Source organism: Theropithecus gelada, chromosome 11, assembly GCF_003255815.1.
Source record: "Theropithecus gelada isolate Dixy chromosome 11, Tgel_1.0, whole genome shotgun sequence".
NCBI classification, from domain to species: domain Eukaryota; kingdom Metazoa; phylum Chordata; class Mammalia; order Primates; family Cercopithecidae; genus Theropithecus; species Theropithecus gelada.
Window position 1 is genome coordinate 41645085 of NC_037679.1, and position 7069 is coordinate 41652153.

The following is a 7069-nucleotide window of genomic DNA, read 5'->3' on the forward strand; positions in this document are numbered from 1 at the left end:
AAAAACTTATAGTAGATACACAGAAAGTAAAACGGAATCAGAACATACCACTAGAGAACACTACTTAACTACAAAGTAAGGTAACATGAAAGGAAGTAAGGAACAAAGCCTCTGCAAAACAAATAGAAAACAATTAACAAACTGCTAGTAGTAAGTCCTTACCTATCAGTAATTACTTTGAATATAAATGGACTAAATTCTCCAATCAGAAGACATAGAGTGGCTAAATAGATTAAAAAAAAAAAAAAGACTCAAGTATACACTGCCTTTAGACATACTTTATCTAAAAGAACACACATAGCCCAAAAGTGAAAAAGATATCCCATGCAAATGAAACCATAATATAGCAGAAGTAGCTATACTTATATCAAAAATGTAGACTTTATGTCCAAAACTAAAAAGTGACAAAGAAAGTAATTATACAATGATATGAGTCAATTCAGCAAGAAGATATAACAATTTGTAAATATATATAAACCTAACATCAGGACACTGAAGTATATAAAGCAAATATTAATACATCTGAAAAGAGAGACCACAGCACAAAAAATAGCGGGGGACTTCATTACCTCACTTTCAGCAATGAACGGGTCATCCAGACATAGAATGAATAAGGGGATATTGGACTTAAACTGGACTTTAGATCAAGTGAATCTAACAGACATATACAGAACATTCTTTCCAAGAGGTGCAAAATATACATTCTTCCCAATCATACACGGAACATTCTCCAGGATAGTGCATATGTTAAGTTACAAAGGAATTGAAATCATATCAAGTATCTTTTCTGACCACAATGGTATAAAACTAGTATTAGTAAAGGAGGAACCTCAGAAAATCCACAAATATGTGGAAATCAAATAATCAAAATTTAATTTAATAGTAAATATTTATTAAATAATCTTGAATAATCAGTGAGTTAAAAAAGAAATCAAAAGGGAATTTTTTAAAAAATGCCTTGAGACAAATGAAAATTGAAACACAACATACCAAAACTTATGGGATGCAGCAAAATTTCTACAAGGGTAGTTTACAGTGACAAAGTCCTACATTAATAGAAATATGTCAAATAAATAACCTAATTTGATACCTCAATATACTAGAAAAACAAGAACAAACTAAGTCCAAAATTAGTAAAAGGAAGAAAATAATAAAGATCAGAGCAGAAATAAATGCAATAGAAACTAGAAAAACAGTAGAAAATATCAATGAAACTAAGAGTTCAGAAGATAAATAAAATCAACAATCCTTTGGCTAGACTTAGTAAAAAGAGAGAAGACTCAAATAAAAAAGCTCAGAAATGAAAAAGGCATTACAAGTGAAATAAAATACATGGGATCATATAAACCTAAGAGAAATGCATAAGTTCCTTTTCACATACAACTGCCAAGACTGAATTATGAAGAAATAGAAAATATAAATAGGGTAATCATGAGTAAGGAGATTCAATCAGTAAGAAGTCTCCCATCAAAGAAATTCCAGAATGTGATGGTTTCACGGCTGAATTCTATCAAACATATGAAGAAGAATTAATAAAATCCTTCTCAATTTCTTGGAAAAAACAATCAAGGGGAAGGAATGCTTTCAAACTTGTTTTACAAGGCCAGTATCACTCTGATACCAAAGCCAGGCAAGGACACTATAAAAAGGAAAACTAGAAATCAATATCTCTGATGAATATAGATGCAAAAAATCCTCAACAAAGTGCTAGCAAACAAAATTCAACATCACATTAAAAAGATCATTCATCATGATCAAGTGGTATGTATCCCAGGGGTGCAAGGATCATTCCATATATGTAAATTAATAAATGTGATACATCACATTAACAGAACAAAGGACAAAATCCATACAATCGTTTTAATAGATGCGGATAAGACATTTGACAAAATTCAACACCCTTTAATCATAAAAACTCTCAAAATTAGGTATAAAAGGAATGTACATCAATACAATAAAGGTTGTGTATGACAAATTCACAACTAACATACTCAGTGGAAAAAAATTGAAAGCTTTTTTCTAAGATCCAAAACAAGACAAGGATGTTCACTCTCAACACTTCTATTTATTATAATACTGGAGGTCCCACCCAAAGCAATTAGGCAAGAGAAAAATAAATAAAAGGCATATAAATTGGAAAGGAAGAAGTTAAATTATCCCACTTTCCAGACAGCATGATCTTATATATAGAAAACGCTAAAGACTCTGCAAAAAAACTATTAGAACAAATAAAATAAATTCAATAAAGTTGTAGTATACAAAATTAACATACAAAAATCAGTATTATTTCTATATAATTAGAACTATATGATGAAGAAATCCAGAAAACAATCCCATTTACAATAGATGCAAAATAAAATCAAATACTTGAGAATAAATGTAACCAAGGAGGTAAAAGACCCTTACACTAAAAAGCATAAGCCATTGATGAAATAAATTGAAGGAGACACACATTAATGGAAAGATACTCTGTGTACATGGATGAGTAGAATTAATATTGTTAATATACCCATACTACCCAAAGCGTCCTACAGATTTAAGGCAATCTCTGTTACAATGCCAATGACATTTCCACAGAAATAGAGAATAGCAATCCTACAATGTCTATGGAACCACAAGAAACCCTGTAGAGCCAAAGTATCTTGAATTAAAAGAAGATAAATAAAATCAACAATCCTTTGGCTAGACTTAGTAAAAAGAGAGAAAACTCAAATAAACAAGCTCAGAAATGAAAAAGGCATTACAAGTAAAATAAAATACATGGGATCATATAAGCCTAAGAGAAATGCATAAACAAGAGGCAATACACAACCCAACTTCAAAATATACTACAAAGCTACAGTAACCGAAACATCATGGTGCTGCATAAAAATAGACACACAGACCAATGGAACAGAAAACAGAGCCGAGAAATAAATCTGCACATTTACAGCCAACCCATATTCAACAAAGTTGCAAAGAACACCGAATAAGGAAAGGACAGTTTCTTTAATAAATGGTGCTGGGGAAATTGGATATTTACATGCAAAAGAATGAAATTAGACCCTTTTCTCACATTATATATAGAAATCAACTGAAAATGGGTTAGATACTTAAATGTAAGATCCAAATCTATGAAACTAATAGAAGAAAATGTGAGGCGAAAACTCCATGACATAGGTCTGCCCAATGATAATTTGGATATGATCTCAAGAGGTAATAAAAGCAAAAATAGACACATGGAAATGTCACAGTAAAAAGCTTCTGCACAGTAAAGGAAACAATCAACAGAGTGAAGAGACCACGTACAGAAATTTGCAAACTATCCTTTTGATAAAGGATTAACTAAAGAGTTCAATTTAATAACAAGAAAACAAATAACCCAATATAAAAGTGGGCAAAGGACCTGAGTAGACGTTTTCTTAAAAGAAAACATACAAATAGTCAAGAGGTATATGAAAAAATGCTCAACTTCACATATTATCATGGAAATACAAATCAAAACCACAATGAGATATTACCTTACACCTATTAGAAAGGTTATTAAAAATGATAACAAGTATCGAGTAGGATGTGGAAAAAAGGAACTCTCACAGTGAGCAGGAATGTAAATTAGTACAGCCATTATGAAAAGCAATACGGAGTTTTCTCAAAAAAATTAAAAGTAGAACTACCATATGATCCAACTATCCCACTACTGGGTATATATCCTAAGGAATAGAAATCAGTGTGTTGAAGAGATATCTGCACTTCCATGTTTATTCCAGCACTTTCCACGATAACCAAGATATAGAGTCAACCTAAGTGTCCATCAATGGATGAATGAATAAAGAAAATGTGGTAAATACACATAATGGAATACTATTCGGCCATGAAAAAGTTAATCATTTGCAACAATATGGATGAGCCTGGAGGACATTATGTTAAGTGAAATAAGACAGATACAAAAAAACAAACCCCACGTGGTTTCTTCCATAGGTGGAATCTTAAAAAGACTGATCTCATAGGAGTAGAAAGTACAGTGGTGGCTACCAGGGCTGGGGTGGTTGGTGGGGACAGCAGGCTGGTTGGGGAGATGTTGGTCAAAGGACACAAAAATTCAGGAAGGTAGGAGTTATAAGCTTAAGACATCTATTGCACAAGTCAAGTGTAATATGTTTAAGAGATATATAATTAACATGATACTGTATTCTTGAAAAATGCTGACAGTGGATTTAGGTGTTCGTTCCACAAAAATGGACACCTATGTGACATAATGCATATTTTAATTTGCTGTATTTAGTCACTTTACAATGTTTATATACTTTAAATCATCATGTTGCATGCAGTAAATACACACAATTTCATCTGTCATTTAAAAAAATTAATTAAAAAAATTTTATATTATCTATATATCAAAAACTCTAGCTTCTATAAATATATATTGCAGTTTTAAAAACATAGCTCTTTAAAAAGTCTTTATAATTTTTTGGTAGACTCTGCACACCAAATTCTGTGCTTTTTCTGTTTCTCTCTGATTATGGCTGTCTTTTCACCCATAGGTTCTTTTTACATTAATAAAGGTAGCAAAGCAATTGGCATTGGAATTTACACAGAATTTTAAGAAAAGCAGGATACAGTGAATTCACTGAGGCAAAGAAGTCAGGTTACTGGTCCAAAGCTCAAATTGCCTTAACATACAAGCTGTCATTTTTACAAATCCATGAAAAATGAGTAAGGAAATTGGTTCTTGAATAATATGGTCATGCCACTTTAAGCTGTTGTTTTTTCTCTTTTTGTTAAAAGAATGAAGAAAATATATTTAAAATACTCATAGTCCCACCACAAGTATACATATTTTTCATTTGATTCAAATGTATTCATTATTTATATTTGCCTTAATAATGAACATATCATTTAATATTCTGCATCTTTTACTTAATATTATATAAAAAGCATTTTCTTATGATTCTACATCACCCTCATGATAATTATTTTTAAGACTCCATCCTAATGAGACATACACTATTTACCATAATTTTATTGTTAGATCTCTAGGTTGTTTCTGATTTGTTGCTGTTGAATGCTAAGACTGCTGTGAATGCCTTGAGCTTAAAGCATTATTCCCTTTCTTCAATTATTTCCTGTCTCAGAGCATATATTCCCAGAAATTTTCCATTTTAAAATATATATATATTTAAAATATGTAATTACATTGTTCTTCATAACAGCTGCCAGCTTGGGAAATTACTGATGGTTAAACACAGGATTCAAGGACAGCTTCATGACAATGAAATGCAAGCTTTGAATATTCTACTGCTTAGATATTTGTACATAAAAATACCAGAAAACATAGACAAGCAATCTACTAATGATTTGACAGAAATTTATTCAGATAAATGAAGTCTTCTATATAAATGTGCCAATAAACTTAATTCAAAAATATTACCCAAAATGCACAAATGACCAGTAACCAAACACATACATAGCATTTTCTATGTACCCCATATACTATAATTTTTTAAACACCCTATAACTTAATCTGTGTTGCAAACTGTTTTCTCTGCCCCAAAGGATCCACCTCTAATCTAGTAAATGCAAAAAGCATATAGATTAAGTGAAACCATGAACAGACACAGAAGCTCAATTTTAAATGTCATAATAAAAAAAAGTACACCACTTACCTATATTAGTTAATAGATGTCAAAATGGCCAGCTTGACAGCAATAGAAGAATGGGACCACTTCAGTTACAGATTTCATGGAATTCCCCTCAGAATTTCCATTTTTATTGGCCTCTTATATGCAACCCAAAGGTGTTGCATAAGCCCCTTCCTGGCAAGCAGGAGTACATCATCAATTTTTTTTGACAGTTTTGAAAGTCTACAATTTAAATTGCTGTTTCACCATTTCAGACTCCATGGAAAGTTCCAGTATGTTAACATAATTCCAGATTCACTATTCTCAAGTGTGCTGGCAACTGAGCAGCCTTCTCTGAAGGAGTCTTCTTGAGTGGCCAGATCTGTTTTAAAAATTTTAGAGGTGACTCCAACTTTATATTCCTCTTATACACATACATACCATTCATACACAGTGTCCTTGGCAACTACTCAATTTTTAAAAGGTTCTTTAAACTCCAGATGGCATGATGGATTATAATAATAATGTCAACTAAATATTTATTGAGTGCCTATTCTGTGCTAGGTGCTGTTCTAAGCACTTTATATTTATTAATTTATTTAATCCTCACAACAATCTTAAGAGGAAGGGGTGATTTTATTTCTGCTGCAGGAAATTGAGATACAGAGAAGGTCAGGCACCTTGTTCCAAGTAGGCGTAGCTAAAGAGAACAATTGAATGGTAAAATCAAGGTTTAAATTCAGGCATTCTGTCTTGAGAGTTTAACCACATAACCGCTACAGATACTCCCTTACCACTTAATTAAGGGTCTTCTGTGTTGATCTTCTATTTTTTCCATTTCCTCTTGAGAAAAGCAAGATATTACTGGACATATAGCCCTACAGACCTCAAGCACTTGATGATACCTTGGTTTCCCTGCCTCTGAATAGGTAGGTCTCATAATCTGCCAAGGAATATAATGGATTTTACAAATGGGTAAAATAATATTTGATTTTTCTTAGATAGAAACCTAAAAAAGGTCTTACTAGGAAAATATGTGTACAACTAAAATCATATATAAGTTGATTTTGAATTTTCTGTTTGAAATAATAATAGATATTTGCTTTAGTTTTTATATTGGAAAGTTAAAGCTGAAAGTTAAAGTCATTTTTCCCCAAAATTACCTAGCTAAAACTTGAAGATGCTAAAACTCAAAATAAATAACAATTATGGACAATGTTCAGACAAGGCCACTTAATGACATGTCTGAAACAAGACAGACAAGGTCATTCTCAACATCCTCTCTTCTGATTAACATGAGTGATTGCTACTTTTTTACTAGTAACTACTCTGGGTCTACTTTAATTCTCCTGCCTCCTAGACTAAAATAATAATAACAATAATAATTAAGGCCAGTTATTGACTTATCCCAGCTTCTTAAGAACATCCAGTACAGAACTGGACTCCATGTTTTAAAATCCAACCTTCAACCA